The sequence below is a fragment of the Leptonychotes weddellii genome, chromosome 12 (genome assembly GCF_054177405.1).
Source record: "Leptonychotes weddellii isolate Sample4059 chromosome 12, ASM5417740v2, whole genome shotgun sequence".
Classification (NCBI taxonomy): Eukaryota; Metazoa; Chordata; class Mammalia; order Carnivora; family Phocidae; genus Leptonychotes; species Leptonychotes weddellii.
In genome coordinates, this window is record NC_138380.1 from 61,129,791 (window position 1) to 61,145,072 (window position 15,282).

Sequence of the window (15,282 nt, forward strand, 5' to 3'; positions counted from 1 at the left end):
TGCTTTGACTATTCAGAGTCTTTTGTGGTTCTCTATGAGTGTTAATTCTTCCAATCAATGAATGAAAGCTGTCTTTCCATTTGTTTGTGTCTTTAATTTCTTTCATCAATGTTTTATGGTTTTCAGGATAAGCCTTTTCATCTCCTAAGTTAAGTTTATTTGTAAATATGTTGCTTTTTGTATCATTATTAATGGCATTGTTTTCTTAATTTCCTTTTCAGATAGTTCACTCTTAGTGTATAGAAATGCCACTGATTTCTGCATGTTGATCTTGTATCCTGCAATTTTATTGAATTCATTTATTATTTCTAACAGTATTTTTATGCAGTCTATAGGATCTTCTAAATGAAATATCATATCATCTGAAAAAAAGTCACAATTTTACTTCTTCCTTTCCATTTTGGATACCTTTCATTTCATTTTCTTTCCTAAATTACTTAGGCTAGGACTTCCAGAACTATTTCTAATAAGAGTGGTGAGAGTGGGCAACCTTCCCTTGTTCCTAATCTTAGAGGAAAAGCTTCCAGTTTTTTATCATTGAGTATAAATACTAGCTGTGAGCTTTATGTATATGGCTTTTACTATATTAAGACACTTCTATGCTATTCCTAGTTTGTTCAGTTTATAATTATGAAAGGATGTTAAATTTTGTCAAATTCTTTTTATGCATCTATGGAGATTATCATATAATTTTTACCCTTTATTCTGTTAATTCTGTGCATCACATTAATTGATTTTCATGTTGAACCATCCTTGTATCCCAGGAATAAATCCCATTTGGTCGTGGTGTATAAACCTTTTAATGTACTGTTGGGTTCCATTTGCTAGTATTTTATTGAGGATTTTTGTATCTATATTCATCAAGGATATTGGCTTGTCATTTTCTTTACTTGTGGAGTCTTTCCCTTTGGTATTAGGATAATGCTGGTCTCATAAAATGAATTTATAATTATTCCCCCATCTTAAATTTTTTGGAAAAGTTTGAGATGGATTGGCATTAATTCTTCTTGAAATGTTTAGTAGAATTCACCAAAGAAGCCACTGGGCTTTCCTTTGTTGGCAAATTTCTGAATACCAATTTGATCTCCATACTAGTTATAGGTCTGTTCACACTTCTATTTCTTCATAATTTAGTCTTGGTAGGTTGTATGTTCCTAGGAATTTATCCATTCTACTTACTCAATTTGTTGGTATATAATTGTTCTTAGCAGTCTTTTATGATCCTTTTTATTTTTGTGGCATCAATTCTAAAATCTTCTCTTCCATTTCTGATTTTATTTTTTGAGTTTTCTTTTTTTTTAGTCTAGCTAAGGGGTTTGTCAATTTTATCTTTTAGAAAAACCAACTCTTATTGAATTGATCCCTTTACCATTATGTAATGCTATTCTTTGTCTCTTGTTACAGTCTTTGTTTTGAAGTCTATTTTACCTGATGTAAATACTGGTACTGCAGCTTATTTTTCTGCTTCCATTTGCATGGAATATCTTTTTCTATCCCTTCACTTTCAGCATATGTGTGTCCTTAAATCTAAAGTGAGTTTCTTGTAGAGAACATATAATTGGGTGTTGTTGTTGTTGTTGTTTTTTATCCATTTGGCCTATGTCTACGTTTGGATTGGAGAGTTTAATCTATTTACCTTTAAAGTAATTACTGATAGGGTAGGATTTACTATTGCCATTTTGTTATTTTCTAGTGTTGTAGTTCTTTTGTCTGTCTTTTCCATTCTTGCTGTGTTCCTTTGTGTTTTGTTGATTTTTTTTTGTATTGATATGCATTGATTCTTTTCTCTTTTCCTTTTGTGTAACTTCTGTAGGTTGTGTGTGTGTGTGTGTGTGTGGTTACTTTGGGATTTACATAAAATATTTTATAGTTATAATAGTCTAAGCTGATAACAACTTAAGTTCAACTGCATACAAAAACTCCACTTTAACTTCTCCCCCAACATATACTTTTTGTTATTGTTGCCACAATTTACATCTATTTATATTGTGCATCATTTGACATATTTTTTTAGTTGTAGTTATTTTTAACATGTTTGTCTTTTAACTTTTATACCAGAATTAAAAGTGATTTACCCATCATTGCAGTTAATACAGTATTCTATATTTGTCTATACATTTACTTTTACCAACCAACATTATTATACTTTATCCTCACCATAATCCTCTGGGGCAGGTATTATCATTCCCATTTCTAGATGAAGAAATGAAGCTCAGAGAAATTTGGGGACTTGCCCAAATTTTTACCTAGTAAGTGAGGAATGAAAATTCAAATGCATTGAACGCATTGAATACAGGTCTGTTTAACTACAAAGTTGGTGCCTTTATTACTACACTAGTGTGCTAAGGCTAGATGCCAAACCCTGGAGCATGATCCCATTGTTTAGTCCTCTTTACTGCTGTTGAATTACAGGTCTTTAGATTCTCCTGCTAATACATGACCATTCTCTGGGAGCAATAGCTTAGTGTGCCTAAAGCATGATGATCCAACTTCTTAGCTTTATGTTGCAATCTTGTTTTCTTATTTTACAGGATGTCCCTTGCCTGTGTCATCTATCTCAGTTATTATCTCCATGCTGCCCGACCCCATATCTCCCTTCTAGACATTCTGCCTTGAGATTTTTCAAATTCAGCACTTTCAAAATCAAAGTCATTATCATCTTGCCTTTCTACCTTTTCAATCCCAAGGTTAGGGAAACCATGCTTCTTTTCCTTCTCCTATATTACTTTCTAGATCAATGCCACCACTAGCCAAGGTTGTCCAAGATGGGAACCTCATTTCTAGTTCTTTGCCCTAGGTCATTCCTTCACTCATTCAACCAGTCACCAAATCCTATAGATTCTACCCATGACAGCCCCTGCCCCAACCATCCTCTTCCATGTCTTTACTACTATTATAACAGTTCAGGCTCTTACCACCTGTCACTTGGACAATTACAAGAGCTTCCTGATGTGTCAAATCTCTCCCTATTCCATTCCACCACTCCTCAACTCCACCTACCCTACACACACTGCTGCCCTGGCTTAGATTGCAAAACCAGACCTGAGTCAATTCCAATCAGTTTTACCAACCTTAGCACCCCACCTCTACCTTGACAGTTCTAAGCTCTAATGAAGCCAAATTTTCTTGCTGTTCTTTGAAGACACAAAACTCTTTTGTATCTTGACCTTCATCTTCTCAGCCTCAAGTAAATACCCCTTTTATTTTTCTCCTGAGTAAACATCTACATACCTTCAGAGAATGAACTCAAATGCAATCACCTAATGAGGTCTTGTTTTACTCCTTGAAATGGTTAGTTCTACCTTCCTCTATGTTCACCTTCCCACCTTATACATACCCCTGTTATTAATGTACTATGAAAATTGTTTTGTTTGTACTTGTGATTCCCCTTTGAGAGCTTCTTAACAGCAGAGCCATTTCTTAGCACCAATTTTATTATGAAATATTTTAAGTATCACAGATATATGGTTAATAATATAATGAATACCAATGGGCTCACCTTCTGGTGTTATCATATTTGTTTCAGATATTTTTTAATAAATAGAATATTGCAGATAGATTGAAGACCTCTGTGTACCTTCTCCCATCCCATTCCCTCTCTTACCAGAAGTACCCACCACCCTAAATATGCTGTCTCTCATGCCTACACATATTTTTATGTTTGCTACATATGTATGTATCCGTAAACAATAATTTTGCAAGTTTTTAAAAAGGGTTTTTAAAAATGATATCATCCTATATGCCTTCAGCAAATGAATTTTTCTTTTTGCTCACTATTGGGTTTTGGGGGTTTAGCCACATAGGTTGACATGGTACTCCTTCATTTATTTTAACTATTGTGCAGTATTGTTTTATGAACATAGTTTATCTGTTCTTTTATTGATTTTTAGGCCTTTTATGATTTTTAATGTCCATGTCCCCAAGCACATATGAGAGTTTCTCTAGGGTGTAGAAGCACTGGGTCAAAGGACAGGAATATCTTTCACCTCAGGAGTTATGACCACATTGATGGTCACAGTGGTTATACTTATTTATGTTCCTTCCAATAGTGTAGAGAATTCCTCTTGCTCTCTTTAATCTCTATTGCTTACCAAGAGTCTAGCACACAGGAGATGCACTGCATCTGCCAACAGTGACTAAATGAACAAATAAATGGTACTTGAATTTATAAAAAGTTAACTAAGAGAAGCAGAAATACAAGTCACCAATAATAGAAGGTCTAGACTTGTACTATTTAAATATAAATCAATTACAAGTCAAATTAGATTAAAAATTCAGTCCTTCAGTAGCACTAGCCACATTTCAAGTGCTCAAATGTGGTTACTGGCTAGTGCCTTCCAAACTGGATAGCACGGATATAGAACCTTTCCACCATGACAGGAAGTTCTATTGGACAGCACTGGTCTATACTATAGATCTTTCTCTTTTCCCCTCCTCCCTCCGTCCCCACCCTCTATCCTCCTCCAGCACATAGAACTTTCATAGTACTATCTGGGTGTCTAGAATTCCAACCACACTTGCCTTTTAGACTGGAATCCATAATTCATAATTTCTCATCTGTTTTTTTTCATTTCTAAAAATTGTGGTAAAATATACATAAAGTCTATCTGCCACTTTAACTATTTTAAAATGTACAATTCAGTAGCATTAAGAACATTAACACTGTTATGCAACCATCACCACCATCCATCTCCAGAACTTTTTCATCTTCCCAACTGAAACTCTGTAATCATTAAGGAATAACTACCTATTTCTCCCTTCCCCCATGCCCCGGCAGTCACCATTCTACTTTCTGTCTCTATGAATTTGACCACTCCAGGTAACCCATATATATGGAAACATACAATATTGTCCTTTTGTATCTGGCTTATTCCACTTAGCATAATGTCTCCAAATATCATCCATGTTGTATCATCTGTCAGAATTTCATTCCTTTCAAAGGTTGAATAATATTTCATTGTATGCACATAGCATTCTTCATCTGATTTCACCTTTTTGTCCCTCAGGTACCAGCTGGGTGACTGCCTTGCCAAACAAATGCAAACCACAGCATTAACAACTGATGCATGTTTAATATGATGGTCCCCAGACCCAACACTGACATGTAGTATCTTGGAAAGAATAATTGGCCAGGAATGAGGAGACAGAGGTTCTGGTCCCCAATCTGCTACATGACTGCTGAGTAGCCTTGGAAAGCTACCTTGACCTTCCAAGCATTAGTTTTCTCATCTAATCTAAGAAATAAGACCTTTCTGTCATTCTAAAATCCTGTGGGGGTTTAAGAGTGTTCTTCAACACACTGACTCAAAGTCAAGAAGGAAAGTGGATTTAAAGGCATTGTAGCAAACTGAGTAAGAGAAAAGTGGCTTCTAAAACTTTCTAATTCCAGAGAGAGAGAGAGAGAGTGAGAGAGAAAAACAGCTTACACTAGGAACAAGGCCATAGTGCGTTAGATACTTCAGTGTCTAATGTTTCCTAGCCTAGAGTTACAGGCTGAATCTTGATGGATTCTTACCTATTTCATTTAATTTTCAACTTTCTACTAGGCCTCTGAGATCTTCTATATCTTAGTCCCATAAAATATTTCAAAAGAATTGAAGTTTGATATTTTTTGTATAGAATTGATTTTTTATTCTATATTGTTATTCTCTAGTTCATTTCCTTTTATTTTTCATTTATAAATTATTATGATTCTCTGATCATTACCCCTTGGAGATATGGTTATTCCCAAATGCAGTTAAGAATGACCCTAGAAAGTAAACAGTAGTGATGTGGCCAATAAAAGAGCACGGATTGATGACATTCCCCTGACTGTAAGCCAGTTGGAGAATGACATGGAAAGGAAGAAAAGAACTTTCAAAGTCTCATCTTCCTACACTTTCTAAATTTCATCCTTAGTTGTAGTATTTACTTGCATATCACTGTTACTGTTTCTGACTACTCTTCTACAGACTCGAGGCAAATAAACCAACATATATTTTTTATTATGCCCATTTTCTTCATGTATTTTGAGGATTTAGCCTGTGGACATATATGGCACTCACTCATTAATTTTAACCACTGCATATTATTATGTTTTATGAACATAGCATAATTTATTTATCTGTTCTTCCATTGATACTTAGGCTGTTTTCAATTTGTCATTGTACATTTCTCCACAAACACATGTGAGGGTGCTCTCAAAACCTTGCTGCTTGACCCAGGCTTAGGAAGTTTGCTTTCCTTAATTTTTGATACAAATTTTTATCAATCCCAAGGAGTTAACGAACTCCTTTCAGGAGAAATAAACTGAGTGCAGAGATACTAGGAAAAGCAAAAAGAAAGTCCCTGTTCTCAAGGAAGGGCCATTGGAATGGGATAATAATAAAATAACAGTGCAAATAAATGTAGCATTACAAGTATAATAAATAATTTGAAGGAAAAGTCCATCACCCTAAAAGCACTAAACAGGGAAACAGTGTTCTTAGTTCAGGGCATCATGTTGGTCTTCCTGAAATAGTGTGGTTGGTCTGAAAGGGGAGAAAGGAATGAGTAAGAACTAGTCTAGTAAGGAATATGGGGTTTGGGTTGAGGTAAGTGTGGGAAAACATCATAAGCAGAGGGAACAGGAGGTATACAGGTCTTGGGCTGGAAGAGAAAGTGCCCGTTTTAGAGAGCAGGCATACTTGGGTGGAACAAAGGGTGAAGGGAAAGAAGGCTTGAGAAAAACTCTAAAACAACATAGGCCAGAGCCCACAGAACTTTTTGGCTTTTACTCTAAGGCAAGGGAACACCATGGGCTGGGTTTAAGCTAGAAAGTGATACTATCATATTTGGAGTTCAAAACAATTCAAAACATGGGCTTCTATATGGAAAAGTCTTTGTTAAGATTCCTGCTCCAGTTTCTGCTGAATCTATGAAGCTGAAGCTGAACATCTTGTAGTCACTGGCAGGACTCAGTCATTCTCTTGAAGAGTGATCTGAAATGAGGAAATGCTCTTCTGTAGAAGCATCTGCTTTTAAGGCAGGATACACAGCAGAGTGAGTGAAAAGGCTTGATAGCTTCTATGAAGTGGTGTAAATCTTTAGCAAAATAGAAAATGTAAAAGAGAAATCAAGGTAAGGGAGACTCTATCTAGAGAAGAGAAAAAGAATGGGGAGGAAAGAGAGGCTGAGGCCTGGCTCCATGAAAATTCTCTTGGCCAAGCCAGTGGGTACAGAGATCAGGATGAGCCAGGCAAAACACAGGGAGACGGCATTAACAGAGACTTCAGTTGAAATTTTGAAGGAAAACATAGTTTTTTAGGCAATCTAAAGTGGACCAAATAGCTCACAAATTGCACAACACAGCAACTAAAATCCTATAGCCTCTGGGAGGCCTGAGCACGCCTAGACTCAGCCCATGATTAATCTCTCCTCCTTCTTAGAAAATCAAAGTCATGATATACAGCTTGTGGTACCAACATTGTAATGGCTCCTGCTGGGTAACTCGCAAGCACCACTCCATGCTCCCCCTGTTCCGGCCCCTGTCTCAGTTCAGAAAACATACTTGACAACACTATCATGACTCTTGAAGAACCAACTTTCATTCCCCCTATTATTTAGCACTGTTTTTTTCTTCTCATGCTTTGAGTAGACATTTATTTTCTAAGACAAAAGAAAAGAAGAGTTCTGAGACTCAGTTTGCAGTGGGGGAAACGCTTTGCAATCAGAGGGGTGAAAAAACTTTTCTGGAAAACAATGATTTTATTTGGCTTTTTCCAAAAGTATGTATAAGCATAAGAATGACTCAGACACTAACAAAAATACAGTCACAGAGAAGAACCTGATTGAAGCATAATTGATTATGTTGGACAATTACAAATGCCCTTATTAAATAATTGCATTTAAACCACATGATAGTTTTATAACTGATTTATAAAAACAAAATTTTGAAAGTTTAAGTGACATAATTGTTCTCAGTATCACTACAATTTTCAAATGAAGCAATTTAGCCTTAGAAGCAATTTCACTTCTCATTGTAATGTTATTTTGGTGTCAGGCTGCAAGCTTTTGTTCCACTTCAGAGTTCGAGGAATAATGATTAACCCTTCCCTCTCCTTGGCCAAATCAATGATGCATTTTTCTAGTGTATCAGCCTTTTGCCTTTTGCTGTAGACTCACTAGATCATTAAAAAATGGTCTGCAGGCCTCCGATTATGTATATGGTTTCTATTAATGAGAATGTAGTAGCTTCTGTATGGATGTGGGAAATATAAATCTTTCTTAGACTAGGGGTATGTGTGAATTCAGAATAAAAATGGCAAAAACAAACTTTCTTATGTTTGAGGGTTTCAACAAATAATGTCAAGACTTTGCACAGTTTTCTCTCAAAATTACATCCCCTACTGGAAGCAATCCAGGAAATGGCCTGGTATCTCTGGCACATCTCCTAGAATGTTAATCAAAGGTCTATATTTTCGGCTGCATGAATAAAGGATCTTGGGACATTCAGCAGATAAAAGCCAATACCATTAACATTCCTTTATTGAGTTTATATGAATTAAATAGTTTTATACAACTACTGTCTCAGTATCACACACACAACTCCCAAGGCATGTTCTACACTGGTAATAAGAGCTAAACCTGCTGTATTTCATTTCAGCCTTGCTGATAGCATTTATCAACAAAATCTGGCTAAAAAATGGAATATGCAACTTAAGCCTGATCATAACTGGGCTGCAGAGAAGGAAAGTGGGGGATTATCTGGGGACTGGGAGCACAAATATAAGATTGTATAGTCATTGTGTACTATAGGCCTTTTGGCAAACTGTAGTGTAAGCCCCAGTTGACAGGCCTTTTCACAACTGACAGAGGAAAATATGAAACTTAAATTCTTCATGACAGATAAATCTGCTGAATGAAAGGGAGACCAACAGGATAACTGTGGGACAAAAAACATACTGCTTTTGGGTAACTCCCTTAAATCTACCTCTTTTGTGAATATACAAAATAGGCATTCAATGCATATCTTCTAAACTCCTACCTACCAGCTTTGCTAAGCATGCTGTTAAGTTGGAATGATAAAATAAGCATCTTTTCTTCAGCAGATGAATACAAAGTCTTATAAGACAGGGGTGGCAGATTAAATTTAATATGTGGGCATGAAAGACATTTCCTGGATGACTATCAACTGGAGTGGATTTCTTGAACCAAAGTTGACATGTTACTATTGTAGAAGGCTTATTAATTGAGATATTAAATGTACCTAATCCACCATGATGGGGATCTTTGTCAAATTAAAAAAATATGACTATAAGTAATTGCTCTTTTCTGTCAGTGAGTCCCAAGTCCATGAAATGTAACCAGAGACCACCTCTTAGGATTAATATCATTGGGCTTTCCACTGGTGATACATACCTTTTACCCTTGTCAAGGGCCCTGCGGCCTCCAGGGGTTTAGGGTTCTTTGCCTTTTCCATGCTGGTTTAGCACCGGCATTTTTTCCTTATTCATCTTGATCAGCTATACTAGTTCTGTCCAATTCTGGTGGCAGCCTATGGAAAACTACCTCAAACCATGCGAAGCCAGATTAAACTGAAAAGTAAAGTTTCTTGTATAGTTCTTTTTTTTTTTTTAACCCTTGCAGCTATTTAGTTATTTATTGGATAACCTCACTGCTCTTGGCATTTCCTAGAGGAAGCTTTCTGAGCAGCACTGCTTCTGGGGGAGAGGAGGGATTAATACAGGCTGCCTCTTTTATTAATGAATGGCTGGACTGCCTTGGCAAATCCCAGGTCAAGTTGATAGACAATACCTTGCTGAGATAGACCGAAGGAAGTTTCAGAGACCAAGAGCAGGTCTGCCTTGAACTGTCACTTTCCCTGGTTGCCATGCAATTCATGGCTAATCTCCACAAAAAAATCAAGGTGAGAATTAGACAGCAGTGGGGAGAGAGAGAAAGAGAAAGAGACTGAATGGGTGAAAGGAAAGATGAAAATGGTAATGAGACTTCATGCCCTGACCAGCGTGAGTTCTTCCACCAGTCAGAAAGTCCTGGAATGTCTGGCAGCAGGACTAGGGCACAGTGTCAGGCCATGGGTATCACCCACCAAGTCACAGGGAGGCAGAAGAAAGACAGTGAGAGGCAGAGTTAGAAAGACTATAAAAAGGAGGAAGAAGACGAGGAGGAGGAGGAAGGGGAGGAGCAAGGGGAGGAGGGGAGCCAGGCTGGAGTCTGCGAGAAGAATCCAGGCGCCACGGTGTAACAGCTGCCTCAGGTATGTTAGCCAGTCTCAGCTCGTTCCCAGCGCTTCTTGGCAAGCGCAAGGCTCAGGCGTGCACACGACATACACGCAGGTGAGTGTGCGCACACCCGCTCTGAGCTGTATCTGTTGTAAAGAAGCTTCTGGCCTGTCTGCAGTAGTGTCTTTCAGATACTCGCAGAGAGAGCTGGGCTTGTTGGGCACCGCTTTTCATAACTGTGGTAAAATTGCCTAAGACCTTCGTAAATAACAAAATCTACTCAAATACAAAGGGATTTAACTTACTCTAAAGATTATTATATTTTGTCTGCTGGATTAGAACTACTTCCAAAGTCATTAGAGAAACTCAACATTAGCACTTACTTTTCTATAAAGAAACAAACCACACACATACAAAGGTGCAGCATTATACAGTAATTACCCAAAATGCTACTGCTTGGAATAATAAGGATGCTGTGTGTTTACACATCATCTTTCTTCTCCTAAGAATTCAAATAGCTACACCACCCATATCCCATTATTCCTATCAACAGTCTTCAATGAGCTATGCGGGTGGCAAGGATAATTATCTGTATTACATAGAAGGAGTAACTGAGGCACAGAGAGACATTCAGGATCACACCGTAAGGAAATAGCAATTCTGGACTTACTATATAAAACATTAGCGGTCAAGAGTTTTGCTGTTAAAAATATATATTCCTCTTTTCCATCTTGATTTTCTTAAAACAATTTACAAAGAGCCTTTCCTCTTTGGGGACTCTCTGACCCCTTCTTTGTGTGCAGTCTTTACCTTTGCACTTAACAGTGTGTTGTAATACTTCATTTATTTGCCTACCTCTTTCCTGATAACATGTTCTTGAAGGCCAGGACTTGCTCATCTCTGTATCTCCAGCGCTTGGAACACAGTTGATGTTTCTTAAATGTCTGCTGGCTAAACGAATGAAAGAAAAAAGAATGAATGCATTAATGGACAATCTTCTAAGAAGAATTTCTGACAAGGTAACAATAAATGCAAATTTGGGCCTAAACTAAATATGTCTGATCTGATTTTATCTTTGCTATGACAAATATGTCCACCTCATGAGCCTTCTTTTAAAAATTCAGTGAATACATTTAGAGCTAATTCCTTCCCTGCCTGGGCTGTTGGATTTATTGTTTGGAATAATAACTGAGACTCATGGAAATACTAGGGCTCCAGATGGTCTATTGTAACTATTTTCCCCATAGACCCCCCTTTTTTGATATCTAAGGGAAAGCATTTTAGGTGCGGAGGTTTTGGGGAGTATTAATATATAGTTATTATGCTGTCCCAAAACCCTTTCCTCTGTGTATTGAGTCTTAAAGCCAGATTGTTTTGGGGGGGGTGCAGACCCCAAAATAACAATAGGAACAATGATTGCTCTTCAAGGAGACTACAAATTTAACTCTCTTTTATATATTTTTTCGGTGATCAATACAAAAAAGGCAAGGTAATATATGTTAATCTTTACCAGATGTACTTTATGTATCCCCTTACGTTGGAAGCCTAGCAGGAGTAGAATGTCACAACAGACATTTACTGAACTACCTGGGGAAATGTAACAAAAAGTGTTAGACGAAAATGGTCTTTCAGCTAAATTACCTAATATATTTGCTAATGGTATCTGATTTAAAAGCCATAAAAATACCAAGTTAAAAGCACATTAGAAGATGTGTTATATTTATAAGTGTTTGTCACCTTGGCAACAAAAGCTATATTCCAAATCTAACACTAGCTATGATGGGCCAAGACCTTTTAAAATTGGTAAATACTTCTTTATGGCAATGATCTGCTTTCAGCTACTGAATGTTAGAACTAGAAAAGGCAAGTTCTTCATTGCATAGCAAGTTTTTTGCTAGCTTTCTACTATGGGTAAGCTTTTTCTTTCTATTAGTAAGTGTGGTTTATTCTTGACAAGAAAAACAATGCATTTTCAAATAAAGCATCAGTCTTAATTGCACTCAGAAATGCAGATATAATAGCTTGAAGATTCCTAAGGATAAGAGTTTATCTATCAACTTTATATTTCGGTTTATCAACCATAGGACTGACCTTGGTTCATGTATGAAATATCACCGGTGTATACTATAAAATCAACCTTATCCTATAAAAATCTATTCTCCTGGTGGGTGGAATATGTCTAGTTTAATAGGGGAAATTTGCACATACCTTTACCTTCCAAGTGAGTTGCATGAAGGACTGAAAAATTATCTGTCACTGTGTCTCACTAAAATTCTGCTTCCAAATTACATCTAATAAAATTAGATGATTTGGTGATGGGAACCCATGCTCTAAAAGGTAGATTTCAGGTAGACCTGAAAGAGGTTTAGACTGAACTCTTACTATTCTTCCCTCATTTTTTAAGTTGTAATCTGCTTTCCAAATCCTATAAAAAATGTTTGGTTTATGTGCCAGTAAAAGATTATAATTCCAAGAGTCTAACTAGATTCCCATGCGGTTGAACTAATTTTCAGAAGTAAACCATGGAAAAGGTCTGGGTAAACACACATTCTCTGTGGGTTGTGGCTGTTCACTGGGAGCCTAGACAAGTTGTCTCTACAGCCAGCTTGGGAAAACCCAAGCCCAACTCATGATCTGTAATCATGCTCAGCAGGTTCTCAGAGAGAGTGGGCAGATCAAAAGGCTAAAGGCCATCACCCCCATGTAACTTTTCTTTCTTTTTTTAAAAGATTTTATTCATTTATTTGACAGAGACAGAGATAGCAAGAGCAGGAACACAAGCAGGGGGAGTGGGAGAGGGAGAAGCAGGTTTCCTACTAAGCAGGGAGCCCGATGTGGGACTCGATCAGGACCCTGGGATCAAGACCTGAGCCGAAGGCAGACGCTTAACGACTGAGCCACCCAGGCGCCCCACCACATAATTTTTCTAACACAAGGAGACCATATCTTTCTTCTACCCAGGAGAAATCAATAAAAATTTCCTACCACATCAGCCCAAACTAAATATTGCCAGGAAGTATGTCATTGCTTCCTTTTTATTTTCTAAGAAATAAGGTCTTCTTAGTGAACATAAGAAAAAGTTTTAGTCCATGTGATGGAGATATTAATAGTGCACAAAGGGAATGTTCTAGAAGAAGAGAGATGAGCCTCCAGCCTAGAACTAATAAAGCAAGGTAGCACCTTTGAGTTCAAATATAAAGTATGTGAACAAAGCTGACAAAATTCATTATACATAGTTAACCAGATGTACTTTTCACTTAAGGCAAAGAATCACATGGATTGACATATTCTTCATTTGACTGACAAATGTAACTCTTGAGAATGTGTTTGATTACATCACCTTGCCACTAAGCCCTTTGCTTAACTCCTAACGAATCAATTACCAAGCCATCTTCTGTTGGAAAATTTAGAAGAAATTGTCTATTTTTACTCAATATTAAGTTTTAGATAGCCTAGATGGAAATTAGAGCATCTTGTTTGAAAATCATCATATATTATATTATTTAAAGCACTGACTACATAATCTCATTTCACTCTCCAGAAAATATAAGTAAAAGGCTACAGCCTGAATTTTACCAAGTATAAAGACACAAGATAATTCATAATAGCTACCTTAGCTGAGTGAAAACACAACATGCAGCATCACTCAAATTTCTTCCGAAGGGAATAATGGGCCTACAAGGGAAGGGACTGATTTTTCCCCCAACTTTATACCCTCTGCATAGTAGCCAAGCAACAGATATTTGTACAATTATAAACACAAATGAACTTCAGTAATTTATTTCATGTATTCCCCATGATATCCACAAACTGAGGAATGACCATCTTACACAAATAGGTAGCTAAGAAAAAAATGTTAGAGGTAGAAGTAAAATAAAATAACATGATTTATTTCCATTTTGTTGATACTTATGTGTAGACATGTTTGCCTTACAGACCTGAAAGATGAGTAGAAATTAGGTAAAGAGAATGGGCCCACCAACATAACCCAAAGTGGAAAGTGAGAATTAGCATGGCAGGAACATTAAGGAGCTTGCATTGCTGGAGTGAAAATTGTAGGGTTTAGAAGTGAGTAGGAAATGTGGTTAAGTATGCATAGTGGGGGTCAGTTGTAGACCAAGAAAGGAAACTAACATGTGCTGAACACCAGGCCTTATACAGAGGTTCCCTCAGGTTGTTCCTCAGGACAAGACTGTGAAGTGGGTATGATTATCCTTACAGACTGGAGAAAGTCTCAGAAAGTTTAGATACCTGACTCAGTGGCTCTCAGAAAGTATGTGGTAAATACGAGCCATTCTTCCAGTGGCACTATACTGTATTGAAAACTGGGCAGAGAGATGTAGAGGTTAACACACACAGAAAGTAACAGCTTCTAAACCAAGTCCAGAAAAGTTGAATCTGAATAAATGATTTAAAAATACAGATGGCTTAATAGGACCCCTAACTGCCCTGGGGTTTTTCCATGTGTGAAATGAGCAACATTATCACATAATCATGTTCTTAACCTCAACAGGGAGACTTGATTAATTTTCAGTTACAAATTTCAGAGTAGTACTGATTGTAAGACTTTGCTGCTTAGGGTGTTACGGTTCATCATTCCAGAAAGCCCCAGGTCCGATTTGGAAAACATAAAATATTCTAAAGGCAGATCTAGTTATGAAAATGTAGACATTGTCTTGTATTGGCAACCTGACAAATGTGCTGCTATACTCCTCCCGTTGTGGTTTACATGCTGCTTCCATACACGACACTGGCATCCCATTCGGAAGTTGATTGTTGTGTTTTGGTTTATGTTTCATACAACAACTGCCCTGAGCCACTTCTAAGAGAGGAAAATAATGACAAATTTGAAATTTTCTCCCCAGGAAAAGAGGCTGTGGTGAAAACACCAGATGACATTTAAGCAACTACCATTAAAGGCATTTTAATTTTCTGTTGACAAACATGATTTTCCAAATGATTTACAGTGAAGTTTCTGGGCTGACAGCCATACAGCCTGTCTAGGACTATGTTTTCTGGCTCTACAAAAGTGCTAATGAAATCTTCATTCTTCTGTGAGGGACTTAATGTCTTAAAAGCC

General features: G+C 37.1%; 1 long non-coding RNA gene across 1 annotated transcript in view; it reads right to left on the bottom strand.

Annotated features, from left to right (window-relative positions):
• Nucleotides 1–15,282, bottom strand: part of LOC115941940 (uncharacterized) — a 165,495-nt gene that overhangs the window by 90,162 nt on the left and 60,051 nt on the right. The window contains exon 3 of the long non-coding RNA XR_014139339.1: nucleotides 11,058–11,153. This is a non-coding gene — a long non-coding RNA (uncharacterized LOC115941940). The remainder of the gene's footprint in view (nucleotides 1–11,057; nucleotides 11,154–15,282) is intronic.